Source organism: Triticum urartu, chromosome 5 (assembly GCF_003073215.2).
Source record: "Triticum urartu cultivar G1812 chromosome 5, Tu2.1, whole genome shotgun sequence".
NCBI lineage: Eukaryota > Viridiplantae > Streptophyta > Magnoliopsida > Poales > Poaceae > Triticum > Triticum urartu.
The window spans coordinates 114,201,606-114,226,504 of record NC_053026.1 but is presented as its reverse complement, the minus strand read 5'-3'; the positions used below and the strand labels follow the sequence as shown (position 1 = coordinate 114,226,504).

The 24,899-nt window shown below is 47.5% G+C and overlaps 1 pseudogene; it reads left to right on the top strand.

Moving 5' to 3' along the window:
* LOC125508118 lies at positions 1-24,775 on the top strand (annotated as a pseudogene).
* Positions 24,776-24,899: the final 124 nt, after the last annotated feature.

The following is a 24,899-nucleotide window of genomic DNA, read 5'->3' as shown; positions in this document are numbered from 1 at the left end:
CTCCATTGGCATTTTACGCCGGTATTAGTTTCTTTAGGGAAGGCCCAGTATAGTTAGCCCAACAGCCCAAGCATCTTCTTCCCCCTCTCTCTCCGGCGAACATCTCCGACGACGGCGATGGCAACCTACGCCGTCCCGCTGCCTTGTGCCGTGCTGTTGCTCCCCTCTCCTATCCCGCTACCACTTGCTGTACATCTACTGCATCCGGCAAACTTCTGCTGCTACAACGCCAGCAATTCGTGCCGCGTTCATCCTGCCTCTTCTTATTATTTTTGTCGCGGGGATCCCCTGATGTTTAACTGGCTGGGCAATCGGACCAAGATGATCTCCTTTCTTCGAGGATCCCTTATCTTGGAGATACATCGTATCCGTGGGAAGATCTACCTTCGGCGGCTCAGTTGACGGATCGTGCTCTCGGAGGTAACCTGAAAGAAATCGCATGCTCGATACACCGCCCCCTTCAGCTTAATTTGCCTTTGTCATTTGGTCACTGATGCTTCTTCCTTTTTGGGATGATTTTTACTGGCCGGGGAAGATGATTGGTGACTGGTGATGCCGTGATGCCCTGATGACCGGAGGGATCTCCTCGGGTGGTTGCTGAAGTAGAAAGCGAGATATGGGGTAGTGAATCTGCACACTTCTTTCCTGTGAGTTGAAATTCTCTCCTATTGACAGTGACCGATCTTCACCTCTTCTTTGTGCAATTTGTTCTTTCTTTCACATGCCTAGAAACTTCACTCGGCACAACAGCTCAGTCACTCAATCACTGTCTTGTTTAGCTTAATTTGCCTTTTCGTTTCACCAATGAATGAATTAGCCTTTCAACTAATTTTAACGGACTGAGGTAGCTGAAAATGGTGTCACCTTTGCTCCTTATACCCTGGTGCCTGGAGTATCTTCCCGGTTACAGCTCAACACGATACTCGAATATCGGCTATTGTAAGAGTCTTCTCATGTGTACTGTTTGGTGTTGTTGCTTTATATATAAAGTGGGGTGAAAGCCTGTTTTCAGAAATATGGGCTATTTCTTACTTTCTTGTTCACGACCTGACTGTCCTTGGTTGAATCTGCCTACCGACCACGAGAAGATCTACATAGGCTTGCGCACAAATGAATACAAGCTTCTCTTTGGAGAGGCATATTGCATTCTTCTTACAAATGTGATTGGCGATGTCATGTTCCTCAAAGCTGACTCTGACCTCCTACCAAATAGTCTTGGGTGTCCAAACAAGAAATTTCCACTGCCTCTTGTCTGCTTAAGAAAATTTCCTAATCCTGTCCATTTCCCAGTTTTATATTTGTTATGGTGGTTAGTGTGGAGTTGGGGACTAATGTAACCAATCAATTTGAACTGCCTGCACTAATTAAAAAGGTAACACTCTCATGTCAACTGTGTTAATTTACTATCTTGCATTGGCCGCTAAAGTAATCACATATTACCTTGTTTTAACCATTACTTCTTTGCTCCTGCTATGGGCAGAGGAGCCCACGGAGTCGCATGTTGATATCTCCAACAAAACCAGATCAATAAATATGGTGACCAGGGAAAATTATCTAGTCAGGGAAGATATTTCCTCGCCCAGAATATAAAGCACACACGTTCCCAAGAATTGTCTTTCATTGAGACTTTGTTCGACGAAACCTCGAGTGCGTTATACAGAATTCATATCGTTAGATTTGTATTGTGTTAGACTGTATAGCCTCTGTATTTACACGTGTATATTGTAACGTTGTATACCATCTCATTATATATATGTGATAGGCCACCCCTAGAGGGTTGTGCCGGTTCCCCAAACCTATTGTCTTACATGGTATCACGCCAGGTTACGATTGCTTCCGCTAAACCCTAATACCCGGTACCGCTGCCGCCGCCGCCGCCATCACCGCAGCCGCTCCTGATCGCGCCGCCGCCACGTCTGGTTCAACTACCGCAGGGTTCTTGCCGGCCTCCCTCGCGGCGCTGTTGTCCCTTCCGCTGGATGTCGCCGCTGTGCCGGCCCCGCTCGGGACACGGAGCGTAGGCTCCTTCTTCTCGACTCCTCCGACGTCCTCGTCGTTCGGGCGCGAGCTCGCGGTGCACACCGCTGCTGCGTCGTCCGCCTCTTTTGCCGCGGGTGCTGTCCCGTCGCTACCGCCGGTGGCGCCCGAGTCTGCCTTGATGGCAGGGTTGTCGGCGTCGAGCCCGGCTACGGCGCCGTCTGCCCATGTGCCTTTTGTTCCTCCGGACGCGTCCCCGGTCACGATGACGGCCTCTATGGTGCCCTCACCCCAGGCCGTCTCCTCGATTGGATCGTCGCCGCCGCCGCCGTTTCACTTCGGCCACCTTATCACCATCAAGTTGTCGTCGGACAACTATATCTTCTGGCGTGCACATGTTCTTCCGCTCCTGGGGAGTCATTACCTGCTTGGCTACGTCGACGACTCTCTCTCCTGCCCCCCCCCCGCGCTGGTGGACAGCGTGCACGGTCCGGTCTACAATCCGGCCCACCGTTTTTTGGACGGGGCAGGACCAGGCGAACCTCTCCTCCATCCAGGGGTCGCTCTCTCCGGCTGTCGCCGGGCTTGTTGTCTTCGCCAAGACGTCTCATGAGGCCTGGACCATCCTTGAGCGCTCGTTTGCGGCGCAGTCTCAGGCTCGTGTCTCTGCGCTCCGTCATCAGCTTGGCAAGTGCGAGAAGCTTGAATCCACGCCCACGGAGTTGTACAACAAGGTCAAGGGCCTTGCTGACACGTTGGCCTCCATTGGATAGCCGCTCACCGACTCCGAGTTCAACTCCTTCATCGTCAACGGGCTCGACGAGGAGTATGATGCCTTGGTCGAGATCATCAACGAGCGAGGCAACTCGACTCCCATGATGGCACATGAGGTCTACTCCCGCCTTCTCCTCACCGAGCAGCGTGTCGAAGCGCGCCGCTCCAAGGCTAGTCACGGCTCCCTCTCCGCGAACGCCGCCACTAAGGGTGGCCGCGGCTCGTCAAAGGGGCTGCCCAATGCTTCATCTTCGCCATCTTCGGCTCCCCTGCGTCCGCAACCCTACCAGGGGCCGGTGGTCGACGCGTGTGTCAGTTGTGTGGCATTGAGGGGCACTGGTCCTCCAAGTGTCACAAACGCTTTCAGCGGAGTTTTCTTGGTCTTGGCAATGACGACAAGGACACATGCAACTTTGCCCGACAGGTTGCCATGGCTGATCGTCCGGCGCCGCAGAAGCAACAAGGACACACTCAGTCCTACTCCATCGATCCCCGCTGGTACATGGACTCTGGGGCGACGGAGCACCTGACGAGCGAGATGGGGAAGCTTCACACTCGTGAACCCTATCATGGCTCCGACAAGATCCACACCGCCAATGGAGCAAGTATGCACATCTCTCATATTGGTTAATCTTCTCTTCTCACTAGACATGCCAATAGGAGTCTTCAGCTTCGCAATGTTCTTAGAGTTCCATCTGTGACGCATAATCTTCTTTCAATTCCTAAACTCACACGTGATAATAATGTGCTTTGTGAATTTCATCCTTTTGATCTTTTTATTAAGGATCGGGGCACGGGGGACATTCATCTTAGTGGGCAGCTGTGCCAGGGTCTCTACCGTCTGGAGCATCCTGGCATCGCTCGCATTTTCAGTGGAGTTCGGGTATCTCCGTCACAGTGGCATGCTCGTCTTGGTCACCCGGCCACACCTATTGTCCGTCATGTTTTGTGTCTTCATGAGCTTCCTAGCTTGTCTAGTAATAAAGATGTAGCAGTGTGTGATGCTTGTCAGCAGGGGAAGAGTCATCAACTTCCTTTTTTGGAGTCCAATCGTGAGGTGAAACATCCTTTAGAACTTGTGTTTTCATATGTACGGGGTCCTGCTCAGACTTCTGTCAGTGGTCACAATTATTATATCAGTTTCATTGATGCTTATAGTCGCTTTACCTAGCTTTATCTTATTAAACGTAAATCTAATGTGTTTGACATTTTTGTTCAGTTTCAAAAACATGTTGAATGCCTTCTCAAGCACAAAATTGTTCATGTCCAGTCGGACTGGGGGGGGGCGAGTATCGCAACCTCAACTCCTTCTTTCAGTCGCTTGGGATCGCTCACCGTTTAGCATGTCCACATACACATCAGCAGAATGGTTCAGTTGAACGTAAGCATCGTCACATTGTTGAAGCTAGTCTTACTCTTTTGGCCCAAGCATCTGTTCCGTTTCGGTTTTGGAGTGATGCTTTCACCACTGCATGCTTTCTCATAAACCGTACCCCCACTCGTGTTTTGAACATGAAGACTCCCATTGAGGTTCTCCTTAATGAACAACCTGATTACACCTTCTTCAAGGTTTTTGGGTGTGCTTGCTGGCCGCATCTCCGTCCATATAACAAGCGCAAGCTTGAGTTTCGCTCCAAGAAGTGTGTCTTTCTTGGTTATAGTTCTCTTCATAAAGGTTACAAATGTCTTCATGTTCCCACCAATCGTGTCTATATATCTCGGGACGTCGTGTTTGATGAGAATGTGTAACACCCACGATGCGGCTATATCTCCCACTTGTCGGAGCACGACTTAGAGGCATAACCGCATTGTAGGCAATGTCGCAAGAGGGGTAATCTTTACACATCTCATGTACTGAATAAGAAAGAGGTACAGAGTTGGCTTACAATCGCCACTTCACACAATACATAAATACAGCATTACATCATCTAGATACAATCAAGGTCCGACTACGGAACCAAATAAAGAAAGACAACCCCTAATGCAAAAGATCCCCGATCGCCCCATCTGGGCTCCACTACTGATCAACTGGAACCGAAACAACGCAATGAACAAGATCTTCATCGAGCTCCTCCTTGAGCTTAGTTGCGTCACCTAAACGGTTTCATCGGCACCTGCAACTGGTTTTGGAAGTATCTGTGAGTCACGGGGACTCAACAATCTCACACCCTCGCGATCAAGACTATTTAAGCTTATAGGTAGGGAAAAGGTATGAGGTGGAGCTGCAGCAAGCACTAGCATATATGGTGGCTAACTTACGCAAAAGAGAGCGAGAAGAGAAGGCAAAGCACGGTCGTGAACTAGAAGTGATCCTGAAACTACTTACGTTCCAGCATGACTCCAACACCGTGTTCACTTCCCGGACTCCACTGGAAAGAGACCATCATGGCTACACACGCGGTTGATGCATTTTAATTAAGTTAAGTGTCAAGTTCTCTACAACCGGACATTAACAAATTCCCATCTGCCCATAACCGCGGGCACGACTTTCGAAAGTTCAAAACCCTGCAGGGGTGTCCCAACTTAGCCCATCACAAGCTCTCACGGTCAACGAAGGATATTCCTTCTAGAGGGAAGACCCGATCAGTCTCGAAATCCCGGTTACAAGACATTTTGACAACGGTAAACAAGACCAGCAAAGCCACCCGATGTGCCGACAAATCCCGATAGGAGTCGCACGTATCTCGTTCTCAGGGCAACACAAGATGAGACTAGCTACGAGTAAAACCAACCCTCAAGTTTCCTCGAGGTGGCCTCGCAGGCTGCTCGGTTCGAACCAACACTCAGAGGAGCACTGGCCCGGGGGGTTAAAATAAGATGACCCTTGAGTCTACAGAATCCAAGGGAAGGTATATGGTGGTAGGTAGGCAAATGGTAAAACCAAGGTCGGGCCTTGCTGGAGGAGTTTCATTCAAAGCAAACTGTCAAGGGGTTCCCATAACACCCAACCGCGTAAGGAACGCAAAATCAAGGAACATAACACCGGTATGATGGAAACTAGGGCGGCAAGAGTGGAACAAAACACCAGGCATAAGGCCGAGCCTTCCACCCTTTACCAAGTATATAGGTGCATTAAAGTAAACAAGATATATTGTGATATCCCAACAATAACCATGTTCCAACATGGAACAAACTCCATCTTCACCTGCAACTAGCAACGCTATAAGAGGGGTTGAGTAAAGCGGTAACATAGCCAAACAATGGTTTGCTAGGACAAGGTGGGTTAGAGGCTTGACATGGCAATATGGGAGGCATGATAAGCAAGTGGTGGGTATCGTAGCATAGACATAGCAAAAGAGCGAGTATCTAGCAAGCAAAGATAGAAGTGATTTCGAGGGTATGGTCATCTTGCCTGAGATCCCGCAAGGAAGAAGAATGAGTCCATGAAGAAGACAAACAGACGTAGTCGAACGGATCCTCACAACTCCGGAACGAAACCGAAGCTAACGCGAGAAGCAACCCGGAAAGAAGCAAACAACATAGTAAACAACCAACACATAAACATGGCATGATGCACAGTCAAGTATGATGCATGTCCGGTTTAATGAGGGATGGCATGGCAAAGTGCACACGCAATGCTACAAATTATGTGGAGCTCTATATGCAACGAGTTGCATATTTACAAAACACCACACCAATTATTTAGTTCTCTCTTGTTTATGTACCCAAAAAAATTAAATGTTATCAAACATGGCAAGGGGTGAAGCATAACAAAACTACCTATCTGGGCAAGTTTAAATGAGGTCGGAAACAACGAACAACAAGTCCGGAAACTCCTCATGTGCATAATAATGAATTAGGTACTGTTCTGCCCTAAACACAATTTTATGGTTGTTAAACATGCAAAGTGATGCCACCATGTTAAACTAGGCGTTTTTCTACGCCATTTACATATAAAGTTTGTTAGGTTTGGAGCTACAGTTATTAAGTTATGAAATAAATCATTTTAGCATGTCATAAGAGCAAATTTAAACAAACAGCATTTTAAACATTTTAAACATGGATGAAAGTGGCATATTATGAAACTAGACACAATTTTAAGCATTTTTCATATATAAATTGTTTTAATCCGATGCATGGTTGTGGAGATATTAAATGCATGAAGTTAGAGGGTTTTTCTGCAAAACTGTAAAGCCCTGGAAAAAGACAAATCGCAGAAGAGAAAAAAAACCAGAGATGGGCCGAATCGGACTAGGCTAAAAGTGCACAGGGGGGTTTGCTCACAGCGCTCCAGGGAGGTGGACCTTGGCGCCTCGGTGCTGCACCGGCCTTGCTGGAGGAAGCTCTGGGCCGGGGCGAGGCAAGAGGAGGCCCACGCGCGAGCACTGTGGCATCGTGCTCGGTCAACGCGAGGCACAGGCGAGCAGGCAAACTACTCGCTCTGAAGAACAGCGACATCAACAGGTAAAACAGGGGACATCCCGCAGCGGTGGCAGGGACTTGATGAGACGTCCTTGACCCGGACCTGTCGGGAACTGGCCGGAACGGGACGGAGTTGGTCGCCGGTGACGGATCCAGGCCGGATCCAGGCGGGCACGGCGGCAAGGGATCTTGAACAGCGGATGTGGCGACGAGGATGGCGAAGATGCAGGCAGCAGAGACGAGCGGGTCCAGGGCGGGTCGGCGAGGAGGCTTCGGAGATGGCCGGATCAGGCCAGCAGGTGCGGCGGCGCGATGCAGAACAACGCACGAGCTCCGGCGAACGGGCAAGGCAGAGGAAGAAGGGCGGCTCAGGCCGGCCGGCGCTCCATGTGGATCCTAGCAGAGAGGCAAGCGCATGGAGAGGGAGAAGGATTAGAAAGAGAGCACGGGAGAGAAAATAAAGGGAAAAGAGGAGGAGAAAAACGAGACGACGGCCTGACGGCGTGCACCGACGAGGCGAGGAGGAGGTCGGGGTCCATCGGGAGGCTTCCATGGCGCTGGCGTTATCCTGTGAAGAGAGCCACGAGAGGGACGAAGTGAGGGGAGAACCAGAGAGGGAAAAGAGAGGTGCAGGGAGAGAGAGAACTAGGCGGCGAGGGCTCACCTGCTGGTGATGCTTGTCGGCGGAGGGAGAAGGGGATCCGGGAGGATCCCGATGTGGGATTTGAGTGTGGCGGCGGCGGATCCCAGGAGGGAAGGTTGTCGGCTGTGGCTGGTGGTTTTGGATCGGGAGGGGATCCCAAGGAGGAGGAGATAGTGGGCTGGCGGCGAAGGAGGATGGGACAAGATCCCTAGTTTCTAGGGTTTGGTCTAGATTTAGACTAGGGAGTATATATATATATATAAGGAAAGAGGGAGAGTTTAGGGGCTAATCCGTCCCTCCAAATAAAATCGAGCGGTCGAGAAAAATAGACTAGGAAGTCCAAATGAGAAAACGGTGATGTTTTGTAGATGTTTGGGGATGATGCGGATCCAACGGTGTCGACTGCCCGGGTCGGGTCCGGGATAGCTTTCGGGTGCGCGCGCGAGGAGGGTCGCGGGCTGACGAGAGAGGTTAGGTTGGACCTGGCGGTAGGTAGTGGGCTGTGCAGAAGGCCTCAGGCTGAGAGAAGAGAAAAGAAAGAGGCCCGACGACTGTATCCGGAGACCGAAAACGTCCGACGTTAGACGGACTATATTTCCGCTATAGATAACGGTTGGGCTATCAAATGGACTCCGAACGTGATGAAATTTGACAGGCGGTCTTCCTACACTAAAATAAGACCGCGCGCCAACTTTTAACCCATACCGAGAACATTTTCCGGCCACTTATAAAATAATATTTTGGACGTGCCGCGGGCGCGTGCAAGTGTGTCTGGGCTCAGAACGGACAACGGACGGAACTGGGGGAACCCGGACGGATGCAGGTTTTGAAAACAGATGATGCAATGCACATGATGACATGATGAAATGCAGCAAGTAAGCAAATGACAAGGCAACAACCACGAATAACTGGAAGACACCTGGCGCATCGGTCTCGGGTCGTCACAACATGTTTTTCCCTTTGCCAAACTTCCTGTGTCCATCGCTGAACCACCATCCATGCATTCATCCTCTATTGCTTCTGACCAATTTGATGATGTTGCATACTCTCCTCTCAGAAGGGCAAGGCAGAGGAAGAAGGGCAGCTCAGGCCGGCCGGCGCTCCATGCGGATCCTAGCAGAGAGGCAAGCGCATGGAGAGGGAGAAGGATTAGAAAGAGAGTACAGGAGAGAAAATAAAGGGAAAAGAGGAGGAGAAAAACGAGACAACGGCCTGACGGCGTGCACCGACGAGGCGAGGAGGAGGTCGGGGTCCATCGGGAGGCTTCCATGGCGCTGGCGTGCTCCTGTGAAGAGAGCCACGAGAGGGACGAAGTGAGGGGAGAACCAGAGAGGGAAAAGAGAGGTGCAGGGAGAGAGAGAACTAGGCGGCGAGGGCTCACCTGCTGGTGATGCTTGTCGGCGGAGGGAGAAGGGGATCCGGGAGGATCTTGATGTGGGATTTGAGTGTGGCGGCGGCGGATCCGAGGAGGGAAGGTTGTCGGCTGTGGCTGGTGATTTTGGATCGGGAGGGGATCCCAAGGAGGAGGAGATAGTGGGCTGGCGGTGGAGGAGGATGGGACAAGATCCCTAGTTTCTAGGGTTTGGTCTAGATTTAGACTAGGGAGTATATATATATAAGGAAAGAGGGAGAGTTTAGGGGCTAATCCGTCCAACAACAACAACAACAAAGCCTTTAGTCCCAAACAAGTTGGGGTAGGCTAGAGGTGAAACCCATAAGATCTCGCAACCAACTCATGGCTCTGGCACATGGATAGCAAGCTTCCACGCATCCCTGTCCATAGCTAGCTCTTTGGTGATACTCCAATCCTTCAGGTCTCTCTTAACGGACTCCTCCCATGTCAAATTCGGTCTACCCCGCCCTCTCTTGACATTCTCCGCACGCTTTAGCCATCCATTATGCACCGGAGCTTCTGGAGGCCTGCGCTGAATATGCCCAAACCATCTCAGACGATGTTGGACAAGCTTCTCTTCAATTGGTGCTACCCCAACTCTATCTCGTATATCATCATTCCAGACTCGATCCTTCCTCCTGTGGCCACACACCCATCTCAACATATGCATCTCCGCCACACCTAACTGTTGAACATGTCGCCTTTTAGTCGGCCAACACTCAGCGCCATACAACATTGCGGGTCGAACCGCCGTCCTGTAGAACTTGCCTTTTAGCTTTTGTGGCACTCTCTTGTCATAGAGAATGCCAGGAGCTTGGCGCCACTTCATCCATCTGGCTTTGATTTGATGGTTCACATCTTCATCAATACCCCCATCCTCCTGCAGCATCGACCCCAAATACCGAAAGGTGCCCTTCTAAGGTACCACAAATGAAATCCGTCCCTCCAAATAAAATCGAGCGGTCGATAAAAATAGACTAGGAAGTCCAAATGAGAAAACGGTGATGTTTTGTAGATGTTTGGGGATGATCCGGATCCAACGGTGACGACTGCCCGGGTCGGGTCCGGGACAACTTTCGGGTGCGCGCGCGAGGAGGGTCGTGGGCTGACGAGAGAGGTTAGGTTGGACCTGGCGGTAGGTAGTGGGCTATGCAGAAGGCCTCAGGCTGAGAGAAGAGAAAAGAAAGAGGCCCGGCGACTGTATCCGGAGACCGAAAACGTCCGACATTAGACCGACTATATTGCCGCTATAGATAACGGTTAGGCTATCAAACGGACTTCGAACGCGATGAAATTTGACAAGCGGTCTTCCTACACTAAAATAAGACCGTACGCCAACTTTCAACCCATACCGAGAACATTTTCCGGCCACTTATAAAATAATATTTTGGACGTGCCGTGGGCGCGTGCAAGTGTGTCTAGGCTCAGAACGGACAACAGACGGATGCAGGTTTTGAAAACAGATGATGCAATGCACATGATGACATGATGAAATGCAACACGCAAGCAAATGACAAGGCAACAACCACGAATAACTGGAAGACACCTGGCGCATCGGTCTCGGGTCGTCACAACACTCCACCACTACGAGAGGACTCGTCCCGAGATCTAGAATGGCACCGGAGGGAAAAGCGGAAGAGAAAGAGAAGAGGTAAAACTAAGTTGCTTCTTTGACAAACGAGTGAAACCAAAGAACCTTGAGAGGTTGAACAAATTGAAAGAAAAGAATACAATGAAGATGTACAAAGTGGAAAAACACTCCGTTGGGAAAGAGGAACAAGGAACATGACGAGAACCCTGTAGGTTGAAAGACATGAGAAAAGGGTTGCAATGAACAAGAAGTACATGCAAGCACTCCGGTAGAAACAAGAAGTACAAGGAACAATAAGGATTAATTACGACAACACTCTGGTTAACAAGATAGAGACGGAATAAGGATGATATAATTTGTACAGCACTCCGACTGCGAATGGAAGGAATTAACAAGAACTTGACAAGATGAGAGGATACTTGATGAAATCAACAACACGCTGCCTCCGGAACTATTGAAAGAATGGCAGAAGGGGTAAGAAAGATTTCAGACAGCACTCCGGTTGAGAAATGAGGTAAAACTTGACAGAATGGGAAGAACTTGAAAAGAGGGCATGACACTCCGGTTAAATGGATAAGCACGAACAGAACATGATCTTTGACAAAACGAGATGATGGGTGAATATAGCAACAAAAAAATGCCTCCGAAACGAAAGAAAAGAAGTTGGGTCGTTGGAAAGGAAAGAATTGAGAAGAAAATGACAACTTCTGCCACAAATGAGCTTGGAAAACACCCTTCCAAGAAGGTTAAAACGGAATTGTTGGAAAACCAACATCGAAACGAATAAACTTATAGTGGGCTTATGAAAAGCATCTCAAAATTGAGGCGAAATTCTGTCACTAACGGAAACAATAGATTGGATTGATATGAACAAGGAGACGGGAAACTTATTTCACCAGGAAGATAAATGAAGAACTTGGGTCGTTTATAAGCACCATAAATAGCAACAAGATAACTCCAACGAAGGTTGATGGATTTAAAATACCTCATTCTTAACAACATGTGAATCATGAAACATGAACTCAAATTATGAAGAATGACATAATACCGCCTCCAATGATACGGTAGAAGGAATTGCAATCCGGATTGCAAGATGAAGAATGCTTGAGTTCCTCTGAAAAGAATCTTGATGAACACTTCAAGAAGAAATTAAATCCTTTATGAACCATCATGTAGCCACCCTGAAGAACTCTGGTAATAAGGATGATAAAAGAAAGAGAAGTTGAAAACACAAGGTTTAGCCTTGTAATGATTTAGATAGAGATTCACGACGATATGACCGCGAAAAACTTGGAACTCCGGAACAAAAGATGAGCAATTGAAACCAGGAATTTTGATGAACCTTCGGAATAAGGAATTGAATTCATTCGATGAAACAAGAATAAGAATTACATTATGCGTATCCTTCATCAATTAAATTGATGACAAGCAACGGATTTGGCATACTACTTATTCTTCTTGAAAAAGGATTAAGAAGAGATATGGCGCAAACTTGGGAAGGTCTTCAACGAACCACCGGTAGGATTGAAACATCGAATAAATTGATATAATAACCAAGGAAGAGAACTCTTGAACGAACCACCGTAAGAATTGAACATGAAAATAGCAAAAGCACAAATTCACCGGGAAGAATTGGAAAACGAATGAAGATACTTGAAGGAATTTAGATACATGAGAATGAATAGATCACGAGCTGATTAGAGAATATTTGCATGATGCACCGGTAAGATTTGGAGAACAAAAGTTGAAAGCTGAGTATGAATAAACCCGAAATGGTGGCCTTCGGAGAATCAGATTGGAAAGAATCTTGAATTGCTCTGGATAGGTGAGAAGAATTCTCACAATCAAAAACAATTATGAGAGGATGGCATCAAGCTTGAACTACGCATCTTCGAGAGAACGGACCAAGATTGAGAGAAAAATCTTCTTCGGTCTTCAAATCCGAGAATGACGACAAAGAAACACCACCATGAATTGTTGAGGCACTTCGGAATGATAATTAGAAAGGTTGAACCAACGATGAAAGAATTAAAAGATCTTGAAGAATACATAAGACTGATGATAATTCATTCTTACGTCAAACTTGGAAAATAATTTGAGAGTAACTCCGGGAAGATTAGAAGAGTCAGGTAAGATCCTGGGAAAAGACTTGTGGGTTAGGGCCCACTCAAAAGAAACAACATTGAACGATTTACTTGAGAAGGAGATTGCGCCGGTTGAATTAAACGGCTTGAATGAGATAACAACCTCGAGATAGCTTGAACGGATTGAATGAGATAACATCTTCTAAGATATCTTCGCACTTCGGAACAAATGATAGAGAGAGGTGAACAATTTAAGAGGAGCACCGACATGAGGAAGCATTTGAAACGAGGAAAAAAGGATATGATCAACACGAAAACTTGAATTAAAACCACCGGAGAAGAAAAGAACGAAGAATGATGAACTAGTAGAACATCTTCAAGAGAACCACCAGGTAAGAACGTGAAGGAAAAGAATGGAGAGACTTCCATCGATAAAATGGATAGTTGATTAAGAAATCTGGGTCCTCGAAGAAAAAGGGTGGGTGGGTGGGAAAACAAAGGCAACTTGGGATGAATGAAAAGAACACCGTTGAGAAGAACTGATAATTGATCTTGCTGATGTTGAAATGATCGGATCCACTTGAAGAGAAACACGCCGGTTGAAAACGAATTAACATGACAACCTCGGTGATTAATAGGGATTTGTGAGAACACCACTTAGGAAAAGGCATGGAATCAACACTTGACATTGAAGCAACTCGAATACCACAACTAAATAAACAAAACAAAGGATTGGCTTGCAGAATAAGCCGGAACAAACACATGATAGAGATTTCGTACGAAGTTTTCGTGGTGGGGCCCACACGGGCTCGATCGTACAGCACCATCATGTACAAGGCAGTGCACATGACATACGAAGCGTCCCCGAGTCATCATAGCCAAGGACTCTTTAAGACACAACGAGACCACTGTAAAACCAACCGTGGATAGGCGGACCACTAGACGTCGAACCCCAATTTCATATCATACATCTGTCGGAAAAGATATCCTAAGAGCTACTTGAATTCCCACTTATAAACTCCCAAAACTTTCTGGTTACGCAATCAGGTGTTGGGGATACAGGGGAAGCATAATATCTCACCCAAAACTAGCAAATCCTACATCCAGCTGTATCCATCCTTCAACACATAACCAAGAAACCTTCGGAAATCATTTACCTCAACCTTCGAAAAGCATCTGTTATACGAGTTATGGCAATACTCCTGAACTCCCGCCCTAGTACTGGGTGGCGTCGAGGTTATCTCACCAAAAAATGCATAAAAGAGATTTTCGATGTTGGCGAAACTCAGGTATTCCAGAACTGCAATGATAAAATTGTGACAACAACATCTCGGAGCTCAACTCCCCGGGACACTGCCACAACCCCTAAATGTCAGGAGGCACCAAGAACAATGTTCTCGTCACAAAACCATCGGAACGATTCCAAGATACCCACATGATCCTAAATTTTTTTTGGTGAAATTTGAGAAGAGAAGAGTCAAAACTCTACGTCAGGATGCCTCACCAGAGCGACGAAGGGACTGAGGAGTAAAAAGAATCCTACTCTCTGATATATATAATCCTATAAGACTCAAAACATTTTTTTAGACTCAACAAAGCCAACGATTCGATCAAGCAGGGGGCTCCTAAGTCGGGGAAGGCTCTGATTACCAACTTGTAACACACATGATGCGGCTATATCTCCCACGTGTCGGAGCACGACTTAGAGGCATAACCGCATTGTAGGCAATGTCGCAAGAGGGGTAATCTTTACACATCTCATGTACTGAATAAGAAAGAGGTACAGAGTTGGCTTACAATCGCCACTTCACACAATACATAAATACATCATTACATCATCTAGATACAATCAAGGTCCGACTACGGAACCAAATAAAGAAAGACAACCCCTGATGCAAAAGATCCCCGATCGCCCCGTCTGGGCTCCACTACTGATCAACTGGAACCGAAACAACGCAATGAACAAGATCTTCATCGAGCTCCTCCTTGAGCTTAGTTGCGTCACCTGCACGATTTCATCGGCACCTGCAACTGGTTTTGGAAGTATCTGTGAGTCACGGGGACTCAACAATCTCACACCCTCGCGATCAAGACTATTTAAGCTTATAGGTAGGGAAAAGGTATGAGGTGGAGCTGCAGCAAGCACTAGCATATATGGTGGCTAACTTACGCAAAAGAGAGCGAGAAGAGAAGGCAAAGCATGGTCGTGAACTAGAAGTGATCCTGAAACTACTTACGTTCCAGCATGACTCCAACACCGTGTTCACTTCCCGGACTCCACCAGAAAGAGACCATCATGGCTACACACGCGGTTGATGCATTTTAATTAAGTTAAGTGTCAAGTTCTCTACAACCGGACATTAACAAATTCCCATCTGCCCATAACCGCGGGCACGACTTTCGAAAGTTCAAAACCCTGCAGGGGTGTCCCAACTTAGCCCATCACAAGCTCTCACGGTCAACGAAGGATATTCCTTCTAGAGGGAAGACCCGATCAGTCTCGGAATCCCGGTTACAAGACATTTCGACAATGGTAAAACAAGACCAGCAAAGCCACCCGATGTGCCGACAAATCCTGATAGGAGTCGCACGTATCTCGTTTTCAGGGCAACACCGTATTAGACTAGCTACGAGTAAAACCAACCCTCAAGTTTCCCTGAGGTGGCCCCGCAGGCAGCTCGGTTCGAACCAACACTCAGAGGAGCACTCGACCGGGGGGGGGGTTAAAATAAGATGACCCTTGAGTCTGCAAAACCCAAGGGAAGGTATATGGTGGTAGGTAGGCAAATGGTAAAACCAAGGTCGGGCCTTGCTGGAGGAGTTTTATTCAAAGCGAACTGTCAAGGGGTTCCCATAACACCCAACCGCGTAAGGAACGCAAAATCAAGGAACATAACACCGGTATGACGGAAACTAGGGCGGCAAGAGTGGAACAAAACACCAGGCATAAGGCTGAGCCGTCCACCCTTTACCAAGTATATAGATGCATTAAAGTAAACAAGATATATTGTGATATCCCAACAATAACCATGTTCCAACATGGAACAAACTCCATCTTCACCTGCAACTAGCAACGCTATAAGAGGGGCTGAGCAAAGCGGTAACATAGCCAAACAATGGTTTGCTAGGACAAGGTGGGTTAGAGGCTAGGCATGGCAATATGGGAGGCATGATAAGCAAGTGGTAGGTATCGTAGCATAGGCATAGCAAAAGAGCGAGCATCTAGCAAGCAAAGATAGAAGTGATTTCGAGGGTATGGTCATCTTGCCTGAGATCCCGCAAGGAAGAAGAACGACTCCATGAAGAAGATAAACCGACGTAGTCGAACGGATCCTCACAACTCCGGAACAAAACCGAAGCTAACGCGAGAAGCAACCCGGAAAGAAGCAAACAACATAACATAGTAAACAACCAGCACATAAACATGGCATGATGCACAATCAAGTATGATTCATGTCCGGTTTAATGAGGGATGGCATGGCAAAGTGCACAAGCAATGCTACAAATTAAGTGGAGCTCTATATGCAACGAGTTGCGTATTGACGAAACACCACATTCAAACATTTAGTTCACTCTCGTTTATGTACCCAACAAAATTAAATGTTATCAAACATGGCAAGGGGTGAAGCATAACAAAACTACCTATCTAGGCAAGTTTAAATGAGGCCGGAAACAACGAACAACAAGTCCGGAAACTCCTCATGTGCATAATAATGAATTAGGTACTGTTCTGCCCTAAACACAATTTTAGGGTTGTTAAACATGCAAAGTGATGCCACCATGTTAAACTAGGCATTTTTCTACCCCATTTACATATAAAGTTTGTTAGGTTTGGAGCTACGGTTATTAAGTTATGAAATAAATCATTTTAGCATGTCATAAGAGCAAATTTAAACAAACAGCATTTTAAACATTTTAAACATGGATGAAAGTGGCATATTATGAAACTTGACACAATTTTAAGCATTTTTCATATATAAATTGTTTTAATCCGATGCATGGTTGTGGAGATATTAAATGCATGAAGTTAGAGGGTTTTTCTGCAAAACTATAAAGCCCTGGAAAAAGACAAATCGCAGAAGAGAAAAAAACCAGAGATGGGCCGAATCGGACTGGGCTAAAAGTGCACAGGGGGGTTTGCTCACAGCGCTCCAGGGAGCTGGACCTTGGCGCCTCGGTGTTGGGCCGGCCTTGTTGGAGGAAGCTCTGGGCCGGGGCGAGGCAAGAGGAGGCCCACGCGTGGGCGCTGCGGCATCGTGCTCGGTCAACGCGAGGCACAGGCGAGCGGGCAAACTACTCACTCTGAAGAACAGCGACAGCAACAGGTAAAACAGGGGACGTCCCGCAGCGGCGGTAGGGACTTGACAAGACGTCCTCGACGGGGACCTGTCGGGAACTGGCCGGAACGGGACGGAGTTGGTCGCTGGCGACGGATCCAGGCTGGATCCAGGCGGGCGCGGCGGCAAGGGCTCTTGAACGGCGGACTTGGCGACGGGGATGGCGAAGATGCAGGCAGTAGAGACGAGCAGGTCCAGGGCGGGTCGGTGAGGAGGCTTCGGAGATGGCCGGATCAGGCCAGCAGGCGCGGCGGTGTGATGCAGAACAGCGCACAAGCTCCGGCGAACGGGCAAGGCGGAGGAAGAAGGGCGGCTCAGGCCGGCCGGCGCTCCATGCGGATCCTAGCAGAGAGGCAAGCGCATGGAGAGGGAGAAGGATTAGAAAGAGAGCACGAGAGAGAAAATAAAGGGAAAAGAGGAGGAGAAAAACGAGACGACGGCCTGACGGCGTGCACTGACGAGGCGAGGAGGAGGTCGGGGTCCATCGGGAGGCTTTCATGGCGCTGGCGTGCTCCTGTGAAGAGAGCCACGAGAGGGACGAAGTGAGGGGAGAACCAGAGAGGGAAAAGAGAGGTGTAGGGAGAGAGAGAACTAGGCGGCGAGGGCTCACCTGCTGGTGATGCTTGTCGGCGTAGGGAGAAGGGGATCCGGGAGGATCCCGATGTGGGATTTGAGTGTGGCGGCGGCGGATCCGAGGAGGGAAGGTTGTCGGCTGTGGCTGGTGGTTTTGGATCAGGAGGGGATCCCAAGGAGGAGGAGATAGTGGGCTGGCGGCGGAGGAGGATGGGACAAGATCCCTAGTTTCTAGGGTTTGGTCTAGATTTAGACTAGGGAGTATATATATATAAGGAAAGAGGGAGAGTTTAGGGGCTAATCCGTCCCTCCAAATAAAATCGAGCGGTCGAGAAAAATAGACTAGGAAGTCCAAATGAGAAAACGGTGATGTTTTGTAGATGTTTGGGGATGATGCGGATCCAATGGTGTCGACTGCCCGGGTCGGGTCCGGGATAGCTTTCGGGTGCGCGCGCGAGGAGGGTCACGAGCTGACGAGAGAGGTTAGGTTGGACCTGGCGGTAGGTAGTTGGCTGTGCAGAAGGCCTCAGGCTGAGAGAAGAGAAAAGAAAGAGGCCCGGCGACTGTATCCGGAGACCGAAAACGTCCGACGTTAGACGGACTATATTTCCGCTATAGATAACGGTTGGGCTATCAAATGGACTCCGAACGTGATGAAATTTGACAGGCGGCCTTCCTACACTAAAATAAGACCGCACGCCAACTTTTAACCCATACCGAGAACATTTTCTGGCCACTTATAAAATAATATTTCGGATGTGCCGCGGGCGCGTGCAAGTGTGTCTGGGCTCAGAACGGACAACGGACGGAACTGGGGGAAACCCGGGGGGATGCAGGTTTTGAAAACAGATGATGCAATGCACATGATGACATGATGAAATGCAACACGCAAGCAAATGACAAGGCAACAACCACGAATAACTGGAAGACACCTGGCGCATCGGTCTCGGGGCGTCACAACATGTTTTTCCCTTTGCCAAACTTCCTGTGTCCATCGCTGAACCACCATCCATGCATTCATCCTCTATTGCTTCTGACCAATTTGATGATGTTGCATACTCTCCTATATTGCTGCCTAACCATGGTGCAGGCACTGGACGTGGGGCTCGTTTGGAAATTTTAGAGGCGCCATCGCCTCCTTCGTCGTCATCGCCTTCCTCGTCTGCACCACCAGTCGTGCACGATGACCCTATGGCATCCTTGCATGGCCTCGGTACCCATGCTCATGCATGATCGGTCGATGTCCCGGCGCTCTCGCCTGCTTCGTTGCCCGTTCGGCCCGCGACGCCGGCCACGCCAATGACGCCTGGGCCGGTCTCGCCCGTCCCTATCTCATCGCCCATGATGACTGGGCCGGCCTCGCCCGTCCTTGCCTCGCCGCCCATGTCGACTGGGCCGGCCTCGCCTGCCCTCGCCTCGCCTACGGCGTCTGGGCCTCTGTCACCCAGGCCGGCCTCTCCCGGGCTGTCTTCAGCACCATGCAACCCGGGGTCGCCTGGCACTGGGACTTCTCCGTCGCCCAGCTCGGCAGCTACTGGCTCCTCTAGCGCCGCTCCATCGTCGTCCTCGATGTCGCTGGCTCCTGCTGCCCTCGTGCTTGGCATGCTCGTCTTGCAATGGCCCTTCGTGCTCATGGTTTTGCATCGTCCACTGCTGACTCCTCATTGTTTCTTCTACATAGGCCTGAGGTCTACATAGGCCTGAGGTTACTATGTACTTATTGGTCTATGTGGATGATATTATTCTGGCCAGCTCCTCTCAGACGGCTGCTACTGCTCTTGTTCATTCGCTTGGTGCTGATTTTGCGGTCAAGGACCTTGGGAAGCTTCACTACTTTCTTGGTGTGGAGGTCACTTCTCGGGCTAATGGTCTTGTTATGACGCAGAAGAAGTACTCCTTGGATTTGTTGCAGCGGGCTGGGATGCTCAAGTGCAAACCGACGACTACACCCATGTCTACCACTGACAAGATCACTGCTGTTGATGGTGAGCTTTTGTCTTCTGCTGATGCGACAGAGTACAGGAGTATTGTTGGTGGTCTTCAGTACTTGACGATTACCCGACCTGACATCTCTTTTTCTGTTAACCGAGTCTGCCAGTATCTGCAGTCACCCCGTGATACTCATTGGTCTGCTGTTAAGCGTATCTTGCGCTACATTCGATTCACGGTGTCTCATGGACTGCATATTCGACCGACCTTCTCTGGATGTCTCTCGGCATATTCTGATGCGGATTGGGCTGGCAATCCAGATGACAGGCGATCTACGGGGGGTTATGTTGTGTTCTTTGGCTCTAATTTGATCGCCTGGAGTGCTCGGAAACATGCCACTGTCTCACGTAGCAGTACTGAAGCTGAGTATAAGGCTGTGGCCAATGCCACTTTGGAGATTATCTAGGTACAGTCTTTGCTTCGGGAATTGGGTATATCCCAACCACAGTCTCCTGTCCTTTGGTGTGATAACATCGGTGCTACATACCTCTCTGCAAATCCAGTATTCCATGCCCGAATGAAACACATTGAAGTTGGCTATCACTTTGTGCGTGAGCGTGTCTCTCAGAAGCAACAACAGATCAAGTTCATCTCTTCCAAGGATCAACTTGCAGACATCTTCACCAAGCCATTGCCTCTACCACAGTTTGAGGCTTGTCGGCGCAATCTTACCCTTCTTGATTCTTTAGGAAGTGGCTAAGATTGAGGGAGGGTGTTAGACTGTATAGCCTCTATATTTACACATGTATATTGTAACGTTGTATACCATCTCATTATATATATGTGATAGGCCACCCCTAGAGGGTTGTGCCGGTTCCCCCAAACCTATTGTCTTACATATTGAAAAGCACTTTCCAGTGGTGTCGGGTTGTATAAAATAGATAGTAAAAGTAAATCTTCAAAATCATGTGCACCTTGTATTTCTTGATGGAGGGAGTATTTAGTTAGGAAAGATTAACTTAAATATGAAGATAGAGATATGGTTTAGTAGGAAAGTGATGATTCTGTTTTTGGCGTTCAAGTCGATTCTTCCCTATAAAAGGGATACCATGTAGGCTTCATCAGTTAAGTGATGAGAAGGTTAAACTACTAGTAAAGATCTAATCCCAGATTCCGAGTATCTGCCTTCATCCCTCTCATCTCCAGCACCATGGCTGGCCTACCCTCTCTGTTCAGAGCCATACCCCCCAGCCCTGTCTTGTTCACTGGTCTTAAAACTGACACCAAGTCTAGCACGTGAGAAAGAAACATGTTCCCTTTGTTTAGATTCATTTGCCCTGCTCTTTCTTTCATTTACTAGTCTAGGTGGATCTATTATGATTCCCGTCTTTCCACTTGATATACTCCTAGATTATTGGGACATCGACATCTTTATGCGTTAATAGTCTTCTCATGAGGTGGCTTATGACTCCTTCTCTTGACTAAATGACTGACTTTGCAATCGTGGTGCAAACAGTACATACTTCCTTTCTTTTTTGACAGCTTGTCTGCTTTTGAAATGTGCTTTGTACGATCTATGTCTTTTATATGATAAGATGCTGCGGGCATCTCACCTGCGCACTCACTATGTTGTCTTTACTTGATCAATCATCTTAATGTATTTATTATGTATACTTGACTGGCTATGCATGTATAAAAGGCTTCAACCTTCGAAGTGGCAGGGACACAAAAACTCAACCCACAGATAGGGGGATGGACGAGGCCATTGTGTGTGCAACACTTGGAGCCATGGGCTCCGTGCTACGGAAGCTGGGTGCTTTGCTCTCTGATGAGTATAAACTTCTCAGAAGTGTGAAAGGTGATGTCATGTTCCTTAAAGCTGAGCTTGAGACCATGCATGCTTTTCTCAAGATGATGTCCGAGGTTGAGGATCCTGATGAGCTGTCCAAGTGTTGGATTAAGGAGGTACGAGAGCTGTCCTACGACATCGAGTATGGCATCGACAGTTTCATGCTGTCCCCGTGTGGCGAGTCTAGCCGCAAACCCCGTGGCTTCAAGGGACGCCTCAGCAGGTGCATGGATATAATGACAAATTCCAAGACGCGCCATTGCATTGCCAAGAAAATCAAAGTTCTCAAACAAGATGCTATTGAGGTTAGCAGTCGGTGGGCGAGGTACAAGGTTGACGATGTAGTCTCCAAGCCGAGCAAGATAAGCATAGATCCCCGCTTACCGGAATTTTTCACCGAGATGACGAGGCTCGTTGGCATTGATGGCCCAAAGGATAAACTCATCAAGTTGCTAACTGAAGGGGAAGTTGCAATTGCACAGCAGCTAATGGTGGTGTCCATTGTTGGAATTGGGGGCCTTGGAAAGACTACTCTTGCTAATCAAATGTACCAGAAGCTGGAAGGGCAATTTGAATGTCAAGCTTTCGTGTCGGTGTCCCAAAAACCCGACTTGAAGAGGATTTTGAGAAATATACTCTCTCAGATCTACTGTCAAGAGTGTGTCAGCAACGAAGAATGGGATGAGCAGCAACTCATCAACACAATAAGACAGTTCCTCAAGCATAAAAGGTGTGCCTTATTTACTCATAACAATCTTACTTCGGAAATGTCATCACTAATTTATTATACATTCATATGAACTTTGTGTTAGTGCTACATCAGATTTATCTGTAGGATAATATATGTACACTATTCTTACTAGTAGTTACTAGTACTAGTTACTAGCACTACTGCTATTCACTGGTTGCAGCTCTAGGAATACATGTTCTAATTTGTAAAGTTTGTGATAGGTACTTCATAGTAATGGATGATATATGGGGCACCCCAGCATGGAGAGCAATCAAATGTGCTTTTCCTGAAAATAGTTTTTCCAGTAGAATACTAACAACTACACATATCGTCACAGTAGCCAAGTATTGTAGCTCTCAGAACCGTGATCATGTGTACGAAATAAAGCCTCTTAGTGCAACTCACTCTAAGAGCTTATTTTTCAAACGAGCATTTGGCTGTGAAGGTGGATGCCCTCTTCAACTGAGGGAAGTTTCAGATGAAATATTAAAAAAATGTGGCGGCTTGCCGTTGGCAATCATTACAGTAGCTAGCTTATTGGCAAATAAAGCTAGTACCAGACAAGAATAGCTGAGAATACGGAATTCTCTTGGTTCAGCACTTGAAAAGGATTTAGACATGGAAGAGATGAAGAAGATATTGTTCCTTAGTTACAATGATCTCCCCTACCATTTGAAGACATGTTCGCTATATCTAAGTATATTCCCTGAAGATTATGTGATCAAGAGGGATCGGCTGGTAAGGAGATGGATCGCGGAAGGTTTTATCATTGTAGAAGGTGGACAGAATCTGGAGGAAATAGGAGAAGGCTATTTTAGCGATCTGATAAACAGAAGCTTGATTGAACCGGTTGAAATCCAGTATGATGGTCGAGCTAATGCTTGTCGTGTCCATGATATGATTCCTGACCTAATTATATCCAAGTCAATTGAAGAAAATTGTGTAACCTTATCTGGTGACAGCAAACATAACTCACTTCCATATGATAAGGTTCATCGACTATCCCTGAACTATCATGCTCAAGAACATACTATGGTACCATCGAACATGGTTGTTTCTCATGTTAGATCCCTCACTATCTTTGGATGTGCCGAGGCTGAACACATGCTTTCTCTTTCAAACTTTCAATCCGTAAGTGTTAGATATAGAAAATAGAGAGGTGTTGGAACACAAATATCTTGAACACATAAGCAGGCTTTCTCAGCTGAAGTACCTTCGACTCAATGTTAGAAGGATCACAGAACTTCCTGAACAACTTGGAGAATTGCAGAATTTACAGACCTTAGACTTAAGATGGACATGGGTAAAGAAGTTGCCAGCTAGTATTGTTCAACTACAGCAACCGGCATGTCTGTTAGTTAAGAGCGCAGAGTTGCCCGAAGGGATTGGGAATATGCGAGCTCTACGGGAATTATCAGAGATTGAAATCAACCAGAATACCTGTCTGACCTCTTTGCAGGAGCTGGGCACTCTGACCAAACTAAGAATACTTGAGCTGAACCTGAATTGGCACATAAGTAGTACAAACGGTGGCATGAAAGCTTGTGTAGATAACTTGGTCATGTCCCTCTGCAAACTAGGCACGCTCAACCTTCGTTCGATACATCTTCAGAGCTACCATTCTTGTTCCCTTGATTTCTTAATTGACTCTTGGTTTCCTCCTCCTCATCTACTCCAGATATTTGAGATGAACATTAACTACTATTTCCCCAGAATCCCAAAGTGGATAGTCTCACTTGACCACCTCTCTTACCTCAGCATCAATGTCAATCCAGTGGATGAGGAAACATTCTGAGTCCTTGGTAACCTGCCCTCTCTGTTATTTCTCTGGATATCTTCAAGAACAGCAAGGCCTAAAGAAAGGCTCATTATCAGCAGCAATGTATTCCGATTCCTGAAGGAATTCTACTTCACTTGCTGGGACAGCGGGACAGGGCTGGTATTTGAAGCAGGAGCCATGCCTAAACTTGAGAAGCTTCGGGTTCCATTTAATGCGCATGATGTGTTCCCTTTGAGTGGTGGTCTTGATTTCGGCATACAGAACCTCTATTCGCTCAAGCATCTCCATGTTGAGATAGTTTGTTATAGCGCGAAGGTTAGGGAGGTGGAGGCCTTGGAGGATGCCGTCAAGAATGCAGCTGGCTGTCTTTCAGATGAGCTCACTCTTGAAATGAGTAGATGGGATGAATAGGAAATTGTTAAGGATGGGGATCATAAACTGGCAGAGGAGGTTGATTCCGACTTTTGAGTGCATAACACATCACCGAGGTACTATTCATTCTCGTAGGCCACAATTGCTGTATATTTCAGATATATTACTGTTTGGGGCACTTAGAGGGGTAGAGACTGGAGTAGGCATGTAGGATGGGCATGGAAACCACATACAATTTGTGTTCTAAAATTTTGGATATACTAGGTGATTTCCCCGCGCGTTGCTGCGGAAATTTAAAGATTGATTTTGGATGAATTATGTATGAACGAATGACCTAGATCATGAGGTTTGCCACTGTTTGTTCTCCCCTTCTATCAATGGAATGATACGCTCGCGCATATTCGTAAAAAGAAAAAAAAAGCTATTACTTTCGGAAGTAATTGTGTGTGGAAAAAGTATGCAAGTACGCTGGACCATTGGAGTTGCAACAATTATATTGGGGTAT